At 41.7% G+C, this 22281-nt stretch overlaps 1 long non-coding RNA gene across 4 annotated transcripts in view; it reads left to right on the top strand.

The window, feature by feature from the left end:
- The window catches only part of LOC118552713 (uncharacterized), a 56169-nt gene that overhangs the window by 16979 nt on the left and 16909 nt on the right, over nt 1–22281 (top strand). The window contains exon 1 of one of the 4 annotated variants that reach the window (XR_013442412.1): nt 17216–17291. The exons of the other annotated variants lie outside the window; for them this stretch is intronic. This is a non-coding gene — a long non-coding RNA (uncharacterized LOC118552713). Of the gene's footprint in view, nt 1–17215; nt 17292–22281 lie in introns of those variants that run through there. 4 annotated transcript variants of the gene reach the window in all.

Below are 22281 nucleotides of genomic sequence, written 5' to 3'. Positions count from 1 at the left end.
TTTAAGAAAAAAGTAAATAATATGGAGCAACAATTGTAAAATTACCTTTGTCAGTGCAAAAGTAAAGATTTGATTGTATTTTCCTGATTTTTCTTCCCCTTTGATGACTTTAGTGCCAGTGGCTCAGTTGCATGCTTGGCATCTTTCCTCCTGCTAACTTTGTACAAATAATGCCCTCCCTCATTTGGGGGTGTCTATTACCCTTTCATCTGGCCTGTTCTATTTACCTTCCAAAAGCTGGCATTCAGCTGAAACCAGAGGAAAAAAAATCTTTTCCCAGTTTGTTGGCGACTTGTTGAAGGCAATTGACTGCTTTTCAGTAGAAAACATTTCCTTCCCCTATTGTGTCACCTCTACCCCTTAAAACACTTCATAAAGCCCTGGCTGAGCCCTCTCGTGATTGCCAGAGCATGGCTTCCTTTAAAAAAAATACTTAGAAGCAACTGGTATTTTCTTAAGAAAAGAGTCATTGATCTCTACCTATAAGGTCTGCATGATAAAAGGCACCATAGAACTGGAAGGGGTTTCCCAATTCAATCCCACCCATGAATTTACCAGGGGAGGGAACTGAGGCCCAGAGAAGTAAGAGTATTGTCCAGTTTCTAAAGCAAAGATTCCTCATTGTTTCTGTACCATGAAGCACCTTGTCAGTCTGGTGAAGCCTCTGGATTCCCTCTCAAAATAATGTTTGTTTTTTTTTAAGATTTTATTTATTTGAGAGAGAGAGAGAGAGAGAGAGAGAGAGAGAGCATGAGGGGGAGGGGCAGAGGGAAAGGGAGAAGCAGACTCCCCGCTGGGGAGCCCGGCATGGGGCTCTATTCCAGGACCCCGGGATCATGACCTGAGCTGAAGGCAGACGCTTAACCGACTGAGTCACCCAGGCGCCCTTCAACATAATGTTCTTAAGAGCATAAAATGAGCTGCACCTGGGTGGCTCAGTTGGTTGAGCCGTCAACTCTTTGATTTCGGCTGGGGTAGTGATCTCAGGGTCCTGAGATCCAGCCCTGCGTTAGGCTCCGCCCTCAGCAGGAAGTCTGCTTGAGATTCTTCCTCTGCCTCTCTTTCTGCACCTCCCTCTGCTTATGCTCTCTCTCTCTCCCTCGAAAATAAATAAATAAATTTTTTTTTTTAAAAAGAGCATAAAATGAAGTATATGAAGTTGGACTCCTTCCTCACACCATAAACAAAAGTTAACTCAGAATGGATCAAAAACCTAAATGTAGAACTAAAATGATAAAATTCTTAGAAGAAAACATGAGTAAACATGAGTGTAACTGTAGATTAGGGAATGGTTTCTTCTGCCTTTTTAAAAAGAGCTTTATCAAAAAATAGTCTATATATACACCATAAAATTCATCCATTTAAAATATATACAGTTTTAGGGGCACCTGGGTGGCTCAGTCGTTAAGCGTCTGCCTTCGGCTCAGGTCACGATCCCAGTGTCCTGGGATCGAGCCCCGCATCACGCTCCCTGCTCCGCAGGAAGCCTGCTTCTCCCTCTCCCACTCCCCCTGGTTGTGTTCGCTCTCTCGCTGTGTCTCTCAATGTCAAATAAATAAATAAAATCTTTAAAAAAAATAAAATAAAATATATACAGTTTTAGTATATTTACAGAGTTGTGCAGCCATTACCGTGGTCTAATTTTAGAATCTGATTTATCTATTTATTTATTTTAATTTTTTTTTTTAAGTAATCTCCACTCACTGTGGGGCTTGAACTCAGAACACCAGAGATCAAGAGTCAAATGCTCTTCCAACCGAGCCAGGCAGGTGCCCCACTTATTTATTTTTGAATAATAAGGAGGATTTATTGGTTTATGTACAGAGATGACCAAATAGTGAGACCAAGGTCTGGATTTTTCTAAGTCTACCTCTTACTTTTTTTTGCTATTTTTTTTAAAAGTATCTCTCTTTGATTAAGTCACATATTATATAATCCACTCATTTAAAATGCATAATTCAATAGTTTCTGGTATATTCACAGAGTTGTGCAATCATTACCGAGGCAATGGTTTCTTAGGATATGACATCAAAAGCACAAACCAGAAAGAGAAAAGGTAAATTGTACTACTTCAAAATTAAAAACTTCTCTGCTGCAAATAATAGCAAGTCATTGAAAAGGCAACCCACAGAATGGGATATTTCCAAATTATACATATGATAGGGGACTTCTATCCAGAATATATAAAGAACTCTTACAGCTCAATAATTAAGGGCAAACAATCCAATTAAAGAATGGGCAATAGATATTTCTTCAAAGAAGAAATACAAATGGCCCCTAACTGTGGAGCCTGCTTTCAGGCAAATGGACTTCAGCAATGGAATGTAGAAAAGGCCCATCAGGCGACCCACCTCCAGATATCCATAGGCCCTAACTAACCAATGGGCTACTTAACAACCAGGCACAGTCACCAAAAAAGGGAGAATTCTATATGTTGCCATACCTCCTCACTTGCCCCTTTAAAAACAGCCCCCACCCACTGCTTTATTGCAGACGGCCCCTCCTCTGCTGTCCTACCCGCCACTGTTCTGCCCGCAGCTACCCTGCGGTATGTTCAATAAACTTCTGTCTCCTTTGTTCTGCGTCAGGTGAGTCCTTTCACTGCCCACTGGCCTCCACCCTATTGTTGCCCCACATTTGGGGGCCCCCCTCCGATCAAGAGACACCCCATTTAAACACCACAATAACCACATGAAACAATGAGAAGCATTATTAGCCATTAGGGAAATGCAAATCAAAACCACAAGGAGATACTACTTCATACCTACTAGACTGCTATAAACAAAAAGATACACAATAACAAGAGATAGAAAGGATATTGAGAAATCAGAACTGGCAAACCCTGCTGGTGGTAAAAAATAGTACAACCACTTTGGAAAACAGTCTGGCAATTCTTCAGAAAGCTAAATATGAAATTACCATATGACCCAGCAATTCTAGGTATAAACCCATTATAAATTAAAACATCCATCTATGTAAACAATTGTGCATGAATGCTAATAGCATCATTATTCATAATAGCTAAAAAGTTGAAACAATCTAAATCTCCATCAGTGTGAATAAACAAAACATGGTATATCCATTGCAATGAAATATTTTTTGACAGTAGAAAGAAATGAAGTCCTGATATGTGTACAACTCATATGAACCTTAAAAACATTACATTAAGTGAAAGAAGCCAGTCACAAAAGACCACATATTGTATGATTCCATTTATATGAAAGGTCTGGAATAGGCAAATTGATAAAGACAGAAGTAGATTAGTGGTTGTCTAGGGCTGGGGGCTAGAAGGGAGGAGAGTGGAAAGTGATTGCTAATGAGTATGGGTTTCTTTTTGTGCTGATGAAAATGTTTTAAACTGGGCACCTGGGTGGCTAAGTCATTAAGCGTCTGCCTTCAGCTCAGGTCATGATCCCAGGGTCCTGGGATCGAGCCCTGCATCGGGCTCCCTGCTCCGCGGGAAGCCTGCTTCTCCCTCTCCCACTCCCCCTGCTTGTGTTCCCTCTCTCGCTGTGTCTCTGTCTGTCAAATAAATAAAATCTTTAAAAAAAAAAAAAAGAAAGAAAATGTTCTAAGCTTAGATTATAATGATGGTTGCATTGTTCTGTGACTACAGTAAAGCCATTGAATTGTACACTTTAAATGGGTGAATTTTATGTTACATGAATTATATCTCAATAAAGATGTTTTTAAAAAATAGAATATGTAAGAATCCAAAGGAAACCAATTCTATCAAAATGCAATTATCAGAATATTAAAAAACAAATACATGATATTGTAAGATATGTGCTTCCTTATTAACACATTAAATTTTAAGATATAGCAGCAAATCTATTAACTACCATAATTTTGAAGTAGTGATGAATGGTTGTGATATTTTGAGATATCAGCAACAAACGTAAAAGCAGTAAGAAAATATCTGGCTTCATGGGAGAAGATATTTGCAAATGACATATCAGATAAAGGGCTAGTATCCAAAATCTATAAAGAACTCATCAAACTCAACACCAAAAGAACAAAGAATCCAATCAAGAAATGGGCAGAAGACATGAACAGACATTTTTCCAAAGAAGACATCCAAATGGCCAACAGACACATGAAAAAGTGTTCAATATCGCTCGGCATCAGGGAAATCCAAATCAAAACCTCAATGAGATACCACCTCACACCAGTCAGAATGGCTAAAATTAACAAGTCAGGAAATGACAGATGTTGGCGGGGATGCGGAGAAAGGGGAACCCTCCTACACTGTTGGTGGGAATGCAAGCTGGTGCAGCCACTCTGGAAAACAGTATGGAGGTTCCTCAAAAAGTTGAAAATAGAGCTACCATATGATCCAGCAATTGCACTACTGGGTATTTACCCCAAAGATACAAAAGTAGGGACCCGAAAGGCTACGTGCACCCCGATGTTTATAGCAGCAATGTCCACAATAGCCAAACTGTGGAAAGAGCCGAGATGTCCATCAACAGATGAATGGATAAAGAAGATGTGGTATATATATACAATGGAATATTATGCAGCCATCAAAAGGAATAAGATCTTCCCATTTGCAATGACGTGGATGGAACTGGAGGGTATTATGCTGAGCGAAATAAGTCAAACAGAGAAAGACATGTATCATATGACCTCACTGATATGAGGAATTCTTAATCTCAGGAAACAAACTGAGGGTTGCTGGAGTGGGGGGTGGGGTGGGAGGGATGGGGTGACTGGGTGTTGGACACTGGGGAGGGTAGGTGTTCTGGTAAGCGCTGTGAATTGTGCAAGACTGTTGAATCTCAGATCTGTACCTCTGGAACAAATAATGCAATATATGTTAAGAAAGAAAAAAAGAAGAAGAATGTAGCAGGAGGGGAAGAATGAAGGGGGGGAAATCGGAGGGGGAGAAGAACCATGAGAGACGATGGACTCTGAAAAACAAACTGAGGGTTCTAGAGGGGAGGGGGTTGGGAGGATGGGTTAGCCTGGTGATGGGTATTGAGGAGGGCATGTTCTGCATGGAGCACTGGGTGTTATGCACAAACAATGAATCATGGAACACTATATCTAAAACTAATGATGTAATGTATGGGGATTAACATAACAATAAAAAAATTTAAAAAAAAAAAAAGAAAGAAAATATCTGGCTTCTATTGGTGAAATCACAAGTCCTACTAACACTCTGTGGTTTCTTGTCTATAGTAATAATCAAAGAACTACATGGCACCTTTAAGCCTACAAATGGGAAGAAATAACAGAGGAGAGGTTGAGGAGGTTTTGCTGAATGAAATGCTAAATTTCAACTAATAATGATGTAATTTTTTCCCTTACAAATTCACTGGCATCCTGAATTCTGTCTATAGAACCCCTGGGGGTTCATCAAGAAAGTCAGTGAGAAAGCTGGTTTAAAATCAATGCTTGGTAACAGCCCAGTACCCCATCTAACCTTACTCTTTTTTCTCTTTTAATAAAGGGGAGTAAGTAGAAAAGAATGAGTTTTATTTAAACTGCTAGAGTGAGTCATTTCTAAAAAGAGAGGGCCCCAAGGTTTGCTTGCATGGGAGTTTCTAAAGAAAAAAGGATTTTTGGCTATCACCTTCCCCTTCCTACCCTGTCCCAGCCCCACCACCACAACCACAATCATCAAATGATGCTAGAATGCTTCTTCTCCCTTTCAATAGAATACATTGATTTCAAGAAATAATGGTTATTTAGAACTCCAGTGGAAATGTGAATTTTGCAGTTTTCTCAGAGGTAATATTTTCTTTTTTTTTTTTTTTAAAGATTTTATTTATTTATTTGACAGAGAGAGACACAGTGAGAGAGGGAACACAAGCAGGGGGAGTGGGAGAGGGAGAAGCAGGCTTCCCACCGAGCAGGGAGCCCGATGTGGGGCTTGATCCCAGGACCCTGAGATCATGACCTGAGCCGAAGGCAGCCGCTTAACGGCTGAGCCACCCAGGCGCCCCTCAGAGGTAATGTTTTCAAGAATTTGCCTTTGAATGCCTGGCAAGGCAGGGACACTGCTGGCAGAGTTTGAATCAGTGGGAAATGGTGGGGTAACCAAGCTCCAACCACTGATTTTAGATTTCGCAGAAATTTAGCCACTTGCCGACTTACAGAGGAGTTTACCAGGGCACGCCATCAGTAGAGACAACAGTTAATAGACATGTGGTCACAAAGAGGTGGAATGGAGGCAAACAGTTAAGTTGTTTGCCTCCATTACATCCAGACAACAAATATCAGATGATTACAATATGTACACACAAATAGAGTAAATAATTTTTTTTAAATGAGAACAGAATGTGTGACATTTCTGCAATTATTTGGCAAGGAAGTTTTTGGGTCCTCCTGTGAACTATGCCTTCTTTCCGAATTACTTACACCATGCAATATGTTACTGCCTGATAGAGTAGTAGGACTTGGACCATGGATTGGGATTGGCCATTAAGACTAGTGGTCACTTCTTGGGGTGCCTGGGTGGCTCAGTTGGTTAAGCATTTGCCTTCAGCTTAGGTCATGATCCCAGGGTCCTGGGATTGAGCCCCACATCGGGCTTCCTGCTCGGCGGGAAGCCTGCTTCTCCCTCTCCCACTCCCCCTGCTTGTGTTCCCTCTCACGGCGAATCTTTAAAAAAAAAAAAATGATCCCAGGCGCGTGTTGGGCTCCCTGCTCAGCGGAGAGCCTGCTTCTCCCTCTCTCTCTGCCCGTCCCTCACACTCCTTTTCTCTCTCTCTCTCTCTCTCCCCCCCTCTCTCAAATAAATAAAATCTGAAAAAAAAAAAGACTAGTGGTCACTTCAGTATTGGAAATGAAAAGGTTAGACACACCATGATTTTTCTGAATTAAAGAAAAAGAATGTGTTTTGACTATGGGGTTTTGTAGTTCTTTCTGTCATCAAAAATTCTCTGGGCAATATACTTTATATACCAAAGCACTAGAGTCAAAAGGACAGAATATTTAAAATTGACATTATCTGGAAAACCCAGGTTGAATGGGCATCATAGTTATACATATCCCAGATCAAGAGAATTGGAATTGCACTAAAAATGGATAAGAAACGGGGAAGGTCGAGAACAAGATCATCAGTTGGGGTTCCAAAGGAAAGCAAGGTCATGAGGTCAGATCCCAGCAGCTGAGGTCCAGAGATCCAGGTACACACTCAGAGAGCAAGGATTCGGAAAAAACACCAGTCAGAAAGCAATAGAAGAGAGGCAACCACATGAGCTGAAAGGCTCTGGGGGATGAAGGTAGGAGCCAAACACCCAGGGCAACGCTCCAGTTCCTGGAGCTCCCCAGGGACTGAGGGAGAGGGACACAAAGGCAAGACAGCACACTTAAGGCCCCATAACAGAAGAGGTCCTTCCTCAAGTCTAAAGATTTGCTGATTCTAATTGGGACAGAGTCTAATCCCTACAAGGCTAACCTGAACCTGCAAATTGGAAGAGGCTGGGGAATAGAGAGAGATGCAGGCCAGCAGCAGGGCTTCAGGTGGGCAAGATCCTGACAAATCATTACATATGTGTGTATACACATATATGCACACACCCAGTTATATATCAATAATAATATTAATAGTAACATCAATAATCATAGCTGATGCTTATATAGCACTTACATGTTACTGTTAATACTTTACGTATATTGATTTATTTAATTTTGATAACATACCTTCTAAGTGGTACAATTATTATTATGTTCATAATGCAAAAGAGGAAAATCGAGGAACAGAAAAGTTAAGTGATTTGCCCCAAGTCACATAACTAGAAATCGATCAGTAGAGGTGGGATTTCAAAGTAGGCACCGCCTTCGGTCTTCCTCTCTGCTCCGTAGCCTTCTGCGTGCGTGCGTGCGTGCGTGAGCATTCGTGCGTGCGTGTGTGCGGTGTATACATACCCATACACGTAGGAGTATGTGCTTGTGTGCACACATATCTTTATATATGTGTGTATATTTACATGTACACACACACCTGTGTATACATACAGTAGTGAAGTGGGGCTTGTTGGTACCGACTCACTAGAGCCGCAGGTGCACATCTCTTCCCAACTTCACATTCAGTGGCATCATGTTGATGGCTTGAAATTGGCCGCGGTGGGAGTATTTACAGCATGGAAATTGTCAAAGGCTGTAAATCAAGACTACTTATTTGAAGGGCTGACATACCAGCATACCACTGGGTATACATATCACATAGATATATTAAAAACCACACATAAATTAAAAATCCCCAAATATAAAACAAAGTTTAAAAATACTGAGATTGCATAATAACTTTATTTTGACCTACTTTCCCTCATACTCAGCCTAACTGATTAAAAGATCAATTAACGGGGCGCCTGGGTGGCTCAGTCGTTAGGCGTCTGCCTTCGGCTCAGGTCATGATCCCAGGGTCCTGGGATCAAGCCCCACATCGGGCTCCCTGCTCAGCAGGGAGTCTGCTTCTCCCTCTCCCACTCCCCCTGCTTGTGTTCCCTCTCTCTCTGTGTCTCTCTCTGTCAAATAAATAAATAAAATCTTTAAAAAAAAAAAAGATCAATTAACAAGACTTCTTTAGAAGATACTTGCTATAGGGGCACCTGGGTGGCTCAGTCGGTTAAGAGTCTGCCTTCAGCTCAGGTCATGATCCCAGGGTCCTCGGATTGAGCCCCTGCTCATCGGGGAGTCTGCTTCTCCATCTCCCTCTGCCCCTCTCCCCTGCTTGTGCTCTCTTGTCAAATAAATAAATAAAATCTTAAAAAAAAAAAGATAACTTGCTATAAAATGTGAAATTAGTGAAATCAGTCGTTAAGCGTCTGCCTTCGGCTCAGGTCATGATCCCAGGGTCCTGGGATCGAGCCCTGCGTCGGGCTCCCAGCTCGGCGGGAAGCCTGCTTCTCCCTCTCCCACTCCCCCTGCTTGTGTTCCCTCTCTCTCTGTGTCTCTCTCTGTCAAATAAATAAATAAAATCTTTAAAAAAATGTGAAATTAAATTTCGTTATAGGAAATAATGCCTTGATACTGCTCTGTGGACAACACTATCTGATAGGTCCCTAGATCTGCTATGTTGCTAAAAGAAAAATACTGATTAAAAAAAAAGCATGATTACTGTTTGTTTTTCAGCTAGACTCAGGATAGAGTCAGCGGTGAAAAGGATACATTACAATGTCTCAAGGCTTTTGATGAAATGTGCCTATGGGTTGCTGTGAATTTTAATATGCAACTCATTGCCTGGGATCTGCACAACTTTTGTTGTTTGACTTAATACAATCCTCCGGATGTGGATCAACTTCCTTTGCTCAATATTTACTATTGTTTCATCCGCAATGAAATGGAAACTATAAGCTTTTGATAAGTGGGCTGAAAGGCTTCTAAATCTCACTATAGCCTCTTAGAGTGAGTCCCATTTTGTGCAGTAATCTGATTTTATAATTTCCTGCAGTGAAAATTAAACCTAAGTAGATATTCTTGTCACCTCATGCAACATGGCAACAGTAGGCAGCTCTCCCTGTGCCCTGGGTTCCTCCTGGCCAAGTGAGTGTCACAGAATGTGTGCAAGACCGGAGCTCTGGCCAGAGCCAAGAGGACAAGAACAGATTCTGTCCTGATGCTCCAATCCTGATGCAATAGGATGGAGTCAGTAGGTAATAATGATACATGAAAGTGTCCTAGCAAAATAAAACATGTTAACTCTTCTAAGCCTCATCTTACTCTAATGCCTGGTGTTCTGTATTTCACAAAAAATGTATCTTGGGTGAAATGGTCATCTGAACAAGATTCTGAGCACAGTCATTACTTGTAATCATGCTGAGAGCAATGGAGACCATATGACTTCCCTCTGGGGCTATGACTGCATCTCTTCATCTCAAAGGACAGAGCTGAACACAACTAGGTTATTATTATTATTATTTCAAGTTTACATAAATAAAAAAGGGTCAGTATGCATGAGTTGGAGGAAAGCAAAGCTCAAAGTAAATATATTCATGTATTTCATAAACATTCATGTGTTTCATAAATAGTCAAGGAATCAAATCAAAATAAAACAGCACAACTTGATAGAAACATTATGCTGTTTTACCCCCAAACCAGTTGAACTGAACTTTAAAAAAACTTCATTTTCTCATATACTGCCTTTGGAAGCCTAAAATTATCCTGGAATTACTCAGGAGCCCTAACATGCTAATGGCCTAGCTATTTATCTTGATAGATAAAGCTATTACAAAATCATTCATGAGGCCAGTTGTCTGCTGTTTTTTTTCTTGCTTTATTGGACTTAATGAATTGATTAAGATTGGAAGATCTCATTAGGAATGATGAGTACCCTGCTTGTGCCATTTTGAGAAAAAAGAGAAGAAAAATAAGATTGAAAAGAGAAGGAAAAAGCAAGCAGAAGTTACTAGAGAATACAAGGTAACTAAACAGCTTGAGGGAACAAGTGTAGTCTGAATTTGATTCTTGCTGCCATGGGTGATAGAACTAAAACTTTTTATGGAAAAAAATGACCTTGAAAGCTATTATTATTGTTACTCTTACTACTAATATTTTATTCTGTGAAGTAGAAAATAGGGTAATAATTCGTAATATACACATAGATAATATATGTGGGGAATTACCATAAAGATTGCTTTTAAGCACTTTCAAATTCAGAGAACAATCCTTTTGTTAGAACATCCCAGGCACCTGGGTGGCTCAGTCATTAAGCGTCTGCCTTCAGCTCTGGTCATGATCCCAGGGTCCTGGGATCGAGCCCCACATCGGGCTCCCTGCTCAGCAGGAAGCCTGCTTCTCCCTCTCCCACTCCCCCTGCTTGTGTTCCTTCTCTCTCTCTCTGTCAAATAAATAAATAAAATCTTAAAAAAAAGAACAAAAAGAACATCCAGTATCGGGGCACCTGGGTGGCCCAATCGTTGGGCGTCTGCCTTCGGCTCAGGTCATGATCCCAGGGTTCTGGGATCGAGCCCCGCATTGGGCTCCCTGCTCAGTGGGGGGCCTGCTTCTCCCTCTTCCGCTCCCCCTGCTCATGTTCCCTCTCTCACTGTCTCTCTGTCAAATAAATAAAAATTAAAAATTCTTAAAAAAAAAAAGAACATCCACTATTTCTTTGCAGAGTGGGAAGAAATGTCATGGACTTGCTTGTCCTATACTAGATTATTGATATATCTGAGGTTTAGATATCTCAAATCAGCACACATACAATAATCCAAAAGAGATATTGTTACCCACTAAAACATAAATACCTAGGAACATGTACAGTGAAATCACTTAATACTTAACCGTACGCACTCCACACTTAAAAATACGATTTCAGTGATATTCTTGGATCATTTGTATCCAGCAGATTTCACCCATCATCATGCATACTAACAATTATTCTTCAATGGTTACAATGATGTAATTTTTTAAAAGTACAATTATTTAAAAAAAATTTTTTTTTTTTTTAAGATTTTATTTATTTGAGAGAGAGAGAATGAGAGACAGCACGAGAGGGAAGAGGGTCAGAGGGAGAAGCAGACCCCCCGCCGAGCAGGGAGCCCAATGCGGGACTCGATCCCGGGACTCCAGGATGATGACCTGAGCCGAAGGCAGTCGCTTAACCAACTGAGCCACCCAGGTGCCCCTAAAAAAATTTTTTAAGATAATTCTTTTGGATGCTTCTGTGTTTAGAATCCCACATTGAAGATCTAATATAATTAGTTTTGTATATACCATTATCAGGATGTGGCAGGTACAGAAAGAGTAACCCAAGAACAAAGAAATTATATGGCTCTTTGAGAGTTTAATCTAAAGTCCCTGTGCAACTGATTGGAACAGATCTATGCAAAATCATCCCAAAGAGACATGAATCCTAGGCCAGCAGGACTGGCCTGTTATTTGATGAAAGAGGTGGTCTGTTGTGGAAGCATAGAAAAAGGGCAGTCTCTAGGACAAATGGTGGTGGTGTTCATCCAAGTGCTCTCCTGGGAGAGAGAGTCCTAGCCAAATGCCTCTGAATATTGTAACTCCATTGGCAAGGACATTCTCAAAGTGAACATGGACCCAGGGGACTATAGCCAATGAACTTCCAGTTTTTCCAACTCCCTTAGCACGATGTGAGTATCCCTACCGTGGGATTGATACATCAGACTACAACAGTCTGACCCACTTATTTATTTATTCATTCATTCTGCCTGACCCCTTTAAATGTTGATTGTTCTAATTTCCCTGGTTCTGATTCCAGGCTTGTCAAGCAACAGGCTAATTAGAATCTTGAGTATCTATGTTAAAGAGAGCAGAATGGGGCGCCTGGATAGCTCAGTCAGTTAAGCATCTGTCTGGTTCAGGTCATGACCCTGGGGCACTGGGATTCAGCCAATGCCTGGGGCACTTGGATTCAACCCCATGCCAGGCTCCCTGCTCAGCGGGCAGTCTGCTTCTCCCTCTTCCTCTGCACCCCGCCCCCGTCTCGTGCTCTCTTTCACTCGCTCTCTCTCAAATAAATAAATAAAATCTTAAAAAAAAAAAAAAAGAGCAGAATGGGCTAGCATGTGAATGTGACCTATTGCTGTGATACTCATTGCTTATTGCAAATTAATTAAATGGCGTTTCTGGTTCAAATGTAGTCTTGGCAGAATGATTTGTTAAAATATTAATTTTATTTTGTTCTCCCTATATTTTCCCCCACATTTCAGAAGATAGTGAGACTTTGTAATTACCATGGGTATTTTGGCAGGACCCAAAATAAAAGCCGCTTCAAGTTAGTGTTTTTTTCCCCACTGTCTGGACAAGCTAACCTGATTGATCAGGTGATGCTGTGTGTCCTGGAGGCCTGGGAGAGAAAGGATATTAGAGAAGTAAGAGGCTTCTCTAGGAGTTAACCTGAGGCAGGGGAGGAGGAGATTTCAGAGCCTGAGAAGGTGCAAGACCTCAGGGGAAAAAGGCTGCATGGAGTTCGCAGGGAGGCTGCCTTCCAGGCAGTGAAGACTACTGAGTCCCAAGTATCACAAAAGCTACAATCACGATTTTGGGGAGTACCCTTCAGACTACAAGAGTGGGTGTCTGTGCAGACACCAGACCAACGATTCTTTGCTTTTGCAAAGAATTACTTAGGTTGAATTTCCTCCAGCTTATAAGATGGGGGTTTGGAGTTTAAAGTAATTGATTTTTTTTTTTTTTAAGATTTTATTTATTTGTCAGAGAGAGAGAGAGCATGAGCAGGGTGAGCAGCAGGAAGAGGGAGAAGCAGGCTCCCCACCGAGCAGGGAGCCCGACGCCGCGGGGCTCGATCCCAGGACCCCGGGATCACGACCTGAGCCAGAGGCAGACGCTTAACCAACGCAGCCACCCAGGTGCCCCAAAGTAAATTGATTTAAAGAACAGAGAGAAATTTGGCTTTTCTGGCACATGTGAGTGTGACTGAGATTGTCATTCATGGCACATCAGTCTTACGAGCTCAGTTAATGGAGAATCCATGCTCAATCTGCAAGAAAATCAGGTTTTGGGGCTGAAAAGCTGAGGGCCAGACACAGGGCTATGGTAAGAAGTGCCACTTTGTAAGGACTCTTGGAGATATGCTACTTGCCTTCCTGAAACAGTGAGCACCTACAAAACCACCCTGCATCCACATGCCTCTTTCCCTTCACTGTATTTTGAAAGAAACGCTATTCTTAGAGGAATTTTTACAATTTCTACCAATCCTTCAAATATTTAAATGATCATTTTTATACAATCTAGAAAGAGCTTGCTAAGTAAAGATAACTTTAATCCCCAAATTGATAACATTTTTCATAGCATTTGTTTTTCCTTTTCAACTTTAGTTTGAGGTCATTATAGATTCACAGGAAATTGCAAACACAATACAGGGAGGTCTAGTGTACTCTGCACCCAGTTTCCCCCAGTGGTTATGACAATAATGTAAAAATCAAATCCAGGAAATGGACCTTGGTACAATCAATAGACTTTTTCAGGTTCAGATTTCACAGTTTTTGTTTTTTTTTAAGATTTTATTTTATTTATTTGACAGAGAGAGACAGCGAGAGCAGGAACACAAGCAGGGGGAGTGGGAGAGGGAGAAGCAGGCTTCCCGCTGAGCAGGGAGCCCGATGCGGGGCTCGATCCCAAGACCCTGGGATCATGACCTGAGCCGAAGGCAGACGCTTAACAACTGAGCCACCCAGGCGCCCCCAGATTTCACAGTTTTATATGCACTTGTGTGTGTGTGTGTGTACGCACCTGTGTGTGCCCAGGAGTGTTGATTGCTGGGTCATGTGATAACTGTATGTTCAGTTATTTTAAGAAATTGCCAAATTATGTTGCAGAGTAATAAAACTATTTTACATTACAACCAGCAATTTGTGATAGAGCCAGTTTCTCTGTCAGCACTTGGTTTTGCCACTGTATTTTATTTCAGCCATTCTCATAGATGTATACTGAAATCTCATCATAGTTTTAACTCGCATTTCCCTAATGGCTGATGATGTTGAATATATTTTGATTTGCCACTGTATGCATCTTTCCAGAAATGTCTTTTAATTTCTTTTGCCCATTTTTTTTTTTTTTTTTTTTTACCTAAAGATTCTATTTATTTGTCAGAGAGAGAGAGAGCAGAAGCAGGGGGAGTGGCAGGCAGAGAGAGAAGCAGGCTCCCCGATGATCAAGGAGCCCGATGCGGGGCTCGATCCCAGGACTCCAGGATCATGACCTGAGCCGAAGGCAAACCTGTAACTGACTGAGCCACCCAGCTCTCCCTTTTGCCCATTTCTAATTGGATGGTTTTCTTACTGTTCATTTTTGAGAGTTCCTTATGGTCCTTTACAGATGTTTGGTTTGCAGTACTTTCTGCTATGAATACATTTTGGTTTGTAACTACTTTCTCCCGATCTGTGTTTTATCTTTTCATCCTTTTAACAGGGTCTTTTTGACAAGTTTGCTCTTTTTTTTTTTTTTAAGGTTTATTTATTTGAGAAGGAGAGAGCGAGCGAGCTACGTGCGCATGGCGGGGTGGGGGGTGGCGTGGGGGGGAGACAAAGAGGGAGAAAGAAACTCCAAACAGACTCTGCACTGACCACAGGGCCCGACTCGGGGCTTGATCTCACAACCCTGAGCTGAAACCAAGAGTTGGTCACCTAAGCAACTGTGCCACCCAGGTGCCCCAACAGGTTTGCTCTTAATAGAGCAGAGCAAACATTTTTAAGTTTGATGAAGTCCAGTTTGTCACATTTTCTCTTACTGAGTATGCTTTGAGTATCATATCTAAGAAATCTTCACCTAACCTTAGGTTCTGCAGATTTTCTCCTTTGTTTTTATCTAAAAGGTTTATAGTTTGACATACTACATTTATTTTTTTTTTATTTTTTTTATTGTTATGTTAATCCCCATACATTACATCATTAGTTTTAGATATAGTGTTCCATGATTCATTGTTTGTGCATAACACCCAGTGCTCCATGCAGAACGTGCCCTCCTCAATACCCATCACCAGGCCAACCCATCCTCCCGCCCCCCTCCCCTCTAGAACCCTCAGTTTGTTTTTCAGATTGACATACTACATTTAAATCTATGATCCATTTTGAGTTAATTTTTGTATAAGGTGTGAAGTTTACATTAAAGTTCATTTCTTTGACTATGGACATCCAAAATTGCTCTAGCACCATTTGTTGAAAAGACTATCTTTCCTCCATTAAATATTTTGTACTTTCATCAAAAATCAGTTGGTTATGGGGCACCTGGGTGGCTCAGTCTGTTAAGTGTCTGCCTTCCACTCAGGTGATGATCCTAGAGTCCTGGGATCGAGTCCCACATCAGGCTCCCTGCTCTGAGGGGAGCCTGCTTCTCCGTCTCCCTCTGCTCCCCCTACTTGGTGCTCTGTCTCTCTCTCTGTCTGAAATAAATAAATAAAATCTTAAAAAAAAAAAATCATTTGGCTAACTTGTGTGGACCTATTTCCGTATACTATTCCATCAATCAACATATTTATCCCTTCACCAATATCTTGGTGTTTTGTTTAGTATAGTCTTACACATGCGATCCGTTTTCAAAAAACATTTCTCTGAATAATAGCTATCTTTTTCTTTGAGTGTTTATATATGCCAGGCATTGCTTTAAGTGCTTCATAAGCATAAATTTATTTAATCCTCACAGAATCCTACAAAATGATAACATTTAGGCCTATTTTATAGGTGAGAAAACTGAGTGCAGAGTAGTTAAGTAACTTTCTTAAGAGACGGATTTGGAACTCAGGCCCACCCCCTAGCCACCATGTTTCACTACCTCTCTAAAGTGAACAGATTTTTATCTCTTCACAGAATTGCTTTTACTGCAGTCTGCACTGGCATTTTGTCATCGACCTACGTCAAGAGACATCATAAGAAACAGCTCAATGAAACTTATTCTTGCAGTTCCTGGAGGCAAGTTGATGAGGTTGTGGTTCACTATGTCACATGATGTCCTCTTTAGGAGGACAGATGGGAAAAATGTCTCTCGGATCTCAGTACCAGGAATAGATGTATTTCTCCTTAGTAAGTGGTTTGTTTTTATCTCTTGGACATGGTCAATCTGTATAAATGATTACATTTCCCACTTTGTGCTGTCTGCTAAAAAGCTCAGAACCAAATTTTCAGCCTATCTTTAGCAATGATGTGGACTAGATCTAATATTACTTCTGACTTCATCTTGTTTTTTTCTACTCTAATTTTCTCTTCTTCCTTATTTCCTCACTCACTTTTTTCTTCAATCTTTTAAAAAAATCAAAACATAGAAGCACATAGTATAAAAATTAAATGCAGCAAAACAAAATGGCAGTCCCTTTGCCCACTCCTCCCCACCTGTGATTTCTCCTCTACAGAGCCAGCTATACTCACACCTTTTAGCCATTTCTTGTGGTGCTTATTCTTTTTTTTTCCTTGACTTTTCTTTCGGTTTAGGTCTTATCTCCTGATTTCCTATTGCAAAGGGTAGGATTCTCTTTTCTTATATCTACCCTCTACAACACACACCATTCACCTACAACCATCCTCCCATTATGATTATATCGCAGTTTTGGTTAAACTCATTTGCAGTGTTTGCATTATTATGCCTATGGAAATACCGTTCACAGGTGAGCTGTTCACTTTGTATCTTATAATAATTTTGTTTTCCCTTAGGTTTCTAATTGTCTTTTTTAAACTTCAGTTTCATACAGCAATCATTAATTTCTGCCGAAGGCTTCTGACAGAATTATAAATCTCTCACTTCATCAGTTTTGTGTGTTTTTTTTTACCCTCACAGACTTTCCATCATCCAGCTTAGGTCTAAACCTGTTGCTCTCTAGGCCAGCTGTCCAGCTGTCATCCTGATGATGGGGTTTTGAAATATAGGTGAGTTTCAGTGGGGTGGAGTCCGGAGACCAAGAAAGAATTTTTGAGGAGTCTTTGGTGCAAAATGGTGGTTTATTAAGGGGGGAGCAGGACCCGTGGGCAGAAAGAGCTGTTGCCCTGGGGTTGTGAGGGGTGGCTGATTATATACTATGGGGTTTGGGGAGGTAAGGAAAAAGGGAGGTTTCAAAAGAACTTTCATATGCTAAGTAGGACCTACAAGATAGGCGAGGCCTTGCCATTGTCAAGTTATGGTTGTTTTTCCCTCTAGCAATGCATTAACATTAAGATAGTTGGGAGATTCCTGGAAGAATGTCACACATGTCCCACCCAGGAGTGGGGGGTGAGGAGAGGTTGCAGGGTGTCGGCTTATGCTCGGTCTTCAGCCAGGCTTCTGCTCCCTCATCACTAAGATTTCCCTTTTACATCATTTTAGGAATTTCTTCTGCATCTCTCTTTTGTTGGATCCCTTCTTTGCTAGATCTCATATTTTACTTTTGGTTTTATGCACTTGGTTTGGTGGAGCTCATCCTGCAATAGCTTCCTGAGAAAAAGTTCATGAAACGTAAATATTTTTGAGACCTCACATATCTGAAAATGCCTTTGTTTTAGCGGTACTCTTGAATGAGAGTCTGGGTATAGGATTACAGGTTGGAAATGATTTTCACTCGGAATTTTAAAGGCATTGCTTTTTTGTTGTCTAGCTTTCCACCTTGCTATTGAGATGCTAACACCTTCCATGTTTTTTTTTCCTCCTCTCAGGGAAGTTTTGAGATCTTCCCTTTCTCCCTAATGTTCTGAAATTCACATCGATGCACCTTGGAACAGGGTCTCTTTTCATACACTGTGTGGAATGAACCCAACACAATGGGCTCTTTCAATCTGAAAACACATTTCCTTCAGTTTTGAGAAATTTTCACGTATATTCTTTTTTTAATGTATGTTCTTATTTGTCATCCCCTCCCCTCTCCTCCATTTTCTCTTTTCACTTTCTAGAACTCTTGATTGAGTTGTTGGATCACTTGAACTGATGTAATGTTCTTCATATCTTTATTTTTTTTCTGGGAGATTTTCTTTTTTAGTTTTTTTAAATAGATTTTATTTATTTATTTGTCAGAGAAAGAGAGCACAAATGGGGGCGGGGGGGGAGCGGCAGGCAGAGGGAGAAGTGGCTCCCCGCCCAGCAGGGAGCCCGATGCAGGACTTGATCCCAGGACCTCATGACCTGAGCTGAAGGCAGACACTTAACCAACTGAGCCACCTGGGAGTCCCTCTGGGAAATTTTCTTAACTTTGTCTTCTAACTCTTCTATTGAATTTTTAAATTTCTGCTATCATATTGTTATTTTTAAAGCTCTGACTGTCCCTTCCCTCCATTCCTGGTTTTGTTTTGTTTTTAAAAGGCATCTTGTCCTTGCTATTTAAATACTCCATGGATGCAGTATTTAAATTTTAGTGTTTGAAATTTTATTTACTACATTGTCTTCTCCCTCTGAACTCTTTTTGTTTGTATTTCACATTATTGATTTCTCATGAATGGCTGTCTATTCATATTAAAGAGGGAGACACTTAAATGCCCCCTGTGAATGGGCAGAACCTGTTGGCTGTTGGGCTTCACAGTTGATCACATTTCTCATTTGCTGCTGTTGGGCTTCACAGTTGATCACATTTCTTATTTGCAGGGGAGGGACCTCCAAATGTCATTATGCAAAGATCTTTTCTCTTAGGCTGGTCAGTCAGAGAAATTTTTTGCATGGGAATTTATAAACTTGCCTTCTAGCCTTCTGGGATCTTATCAGGGGAAAGGGGCTGGAGGGTGGGGTGAGGGGAGTTCATCATTCCTTGTGGAGACTTTCATTTAGTTCTCTTGTCTTCCACTGTGCCTGGTGCACCAAGCCTGGAGCCTTTGACCCAGCCTCTCAAAAGAATAAACTGCTTGGCCTCTTCTAGGGTGGTGGAAGGGTAGTCACTTTGCTGTGCTGTTGGGAAGAAGATCTGGCATTTTACTGGTCATTGTAAAGGCTTGTAAGCAATCTTTTCTTTCTACCCCACATTCCCATCTTCAGGGGCATCTGATGCCTCCAGTTTCAGAGTATTCCAGGGTTCTGTGGTTCAATTTATCTTACTTCTTTCTGCCTTCTTTGATTTGTCCCTGTGTGAGGGAACCTGAGTCCTGATTGAGGAGCAAAACAAAAGAAGTTAAAGTCAGAGAAATGGTGCCTATGGTCAGGTACAAAAGATGAGCAAGAAACAAGAAGGGTTCTGAAACTGGAGGAGTAATTGTATTAAAAGTCACAGTCTTTGTCTACCTTCTCTACATATTTCTCCATTTGAAAAGACGGTACTTGGAGATCATGTGCTGAAGAGGAGGGCTAGTTCCCTCTGCTGACCCCAAATTGTGCCCTGAGGGAGAGGCAAGGCTATGTCTGGGAGAATGAATTCCAAGGTCAGAAACCTGGAGGTTGTAGAAAGATTGAGAAGTGTGTCCAGGCTCGAGAACTAAGGTCAGCTGAGGAAGGAGAAGGTCCAATTTTATGTGGCTCTTGATTTACAAGTGACCAAGAGGGCTTGATGTCTGAAAAGAGCCACTGGGGAGGGGACTAGGTTATGGTTTCCAGCCTCCCTGACCCGTTGGCCTTTGAAGACTGGCCCGTTGATAGAAATCTACTGGTCGAGGACATTTCACTTTATTACACTAAATATAGTGGGCCTTTACAAAACTTGGAGGCCTTCCTACACAAAGAGAATGCTGTTAATACGCTCTCCATCCAAGGGCATGAGCTCTGGGTTGTTGTTCCAGTGGGACGTGCTGCAAGACTCAGCCAGACTAGCAATCTGCTGCCAACTTTGGCCTCTAGGGAATTTGCAAGAAGGAATGGTTGTGTCCCTAATATCACATTTAATAACCTTAAATAGGGCTAGGTATAGCCTGGCTTCACTTAAGAGATGACTCAGAGTTGGTACACAAGAAATGTACTAAAGGAAGGAAGGAAAGTAAGAAGGGAGGAAAGAGCTTAGTTCTCATTTATAGCTTTGTCATTCAAAAATTTTAAAGTGTAATAATAATAATAATAAAATTTGAAAGTGCAATACAGAGATTTACAATAAAAGGGTGTTGAAATCCCAGAGGGCATAGGGACTTGAAGATGCAGTGGAGTAAGAAGTGGCTTAACTCTCTGATCATGAGAAAAAGTCAATGAGGACAAATGAAAGAAACAGAAGATGGTGATTAGTAACCAGAGGAATTTAAGTTCCCCTCCTCCTGGTGACACTGAGGGATTCCCACAACTCCTTCAGCATCTGGAACTTACTGGACTGTGGGTGGAGGGAGATCCGTGACAGCTAGTGTTACCAGTAGCTTTCTGGAAAGGGGGATAGAAATACTTCCTGGAATGATGGCCTGGCACAACCAGAGAGCTGAAGAAGAAGAGAAATGAGCATGAGACAGAAGCTGAACTGGAAGGCTTCCTGGCTGCTTCTAGTATTCAGCACCTGCAACAGGGTCCCAGGAAAACAAAGTCTCCAAAAGGAGAAGCAACAGTGTCAGTGTTGCTGGTGAGGTCAGTGAGCTTTCCAGATGTAGATCATCCAGGGTTTCTTAATTTCTATATATATGATAGCCACACAAAGCCTGTGTGTTAGATGGTATTTTCTGTTTAAAAAAAAAAAACACAACAAACTGATATAACTGTTGCATACTGAGTTGCCCAGAAACTGACTCTGAGATGGAGATTTGCATGCAGGAAGTTTACCGGGGAGCACCCAGGGATTCGACAGCTGTAGAGGAGTGAAGGAAATAAGACTGGATAGGAGGGACTGAATGGTAGTATAGTCACAACAAAGGCCTTTCAGCCAGTCCTGTAGGGAACTCTGTCCTGCTTTGGAGCAAAGTGGGCTGAGCCTTCATACCTGGGCATGAACCAGTCATTATGATGAGGGAGCAGGCTAGCTGAAGACAAAGCATAAGCTGACACTCTGCATCCTCCCCCTACCCCCCACTCCTGGGTGGGACAGGTGTGACAGTCTTCCAAAAATCTCCCAACTATCTTAAAGTTAATACCTTGCTAGAGGGGAAAACAACCCAACGTGATAATGGCAAGGCCTCTGATATCTTGTAGATCCTCTTTAGCATATGAAAGCTCTTTTGAGGGGCGCCTGGGTGGCTCAGTCGTTGAGCGGCTGCCTTCGGCTCAGGTCATGATCCCGGCGTCCTGGGAAACAGTCCTGAGCCCCCCGGAGCCCCGTATTGGGCTCCCTGCTCAGCGGGAGGCCTGCTTCTCCCTCTCCCCCTTCCCCTGCTTGTGTTCCCTTTCTGGCTGTGTCTCCATCAAATAAATAGAATCTTTAGAAAATAAATTAAAAAAAGAAAGTTCTTTTGAAACCTCCCTTTTCCTTACCTCCCCTAACTCCCAAGTATATAATCAGTCATCCCTCACAACCCCAGGGCAGCAGCTCTTTCTGCCGACGCGTCCTGTCCCCGTGCTTTAGTAAAACCACCTTTCTGCACCAAAGATGTCTCAAGAGTTCTTTCTGGGTCGTCAGCTCCAGACCTCACCCCACCGAACCTCACCTGTATTCCAAAACCACATCAGTTAGATGTGGGCAAGGTGACTCTCTGGTTGAGGACAATATCAGAAGAGACACTCATCTGAGCCATCGGCTGCTATTTCTGGCAGCTGAGGGAATGATTACCTTGATCCAGAAAGAAGGATCTGAGTGGCACCCCATAGCATCCATTACAGCAAACCCTTCGCACTGGATCCACTCACTTTGTATAATAAAATCCGAGAACTCCTCCAGTACCCCAGGTGGTCTCTTTTGCTGGGGAAGAGGAAGGTTAGTAGAACAAACTACAGCTATCAGTACCCCTGGTACTGCTCCTGGTCTGAAGGTTGCAGCTGATACTTACCTCCCTACTCTATAACCCATTTTTGTTTCCCTCACTCTCAGCTCCCTTTACCATCACAATTGGCAAAGCATTTCTTAGTCAATCA

Source organism: Halichoerus grypus, chromosome 11, assembly GCF_964656455.1.
Source record: "Halichoerus grypus chromosome 11, mHalGry1.hap1.1, whole genome shotgun sequence".
In the NCBI taxonomy this organism is placed as follows: domain Eukaryota; kingdom Metazoa; phylum Chordata; class Mammalia; order Carnivora; family Phocidae; genus Halichoerus; species Halichoerus grypus.
This window is presented reverse-complemented; position numbering and strand designations above follow the sequence as displayed.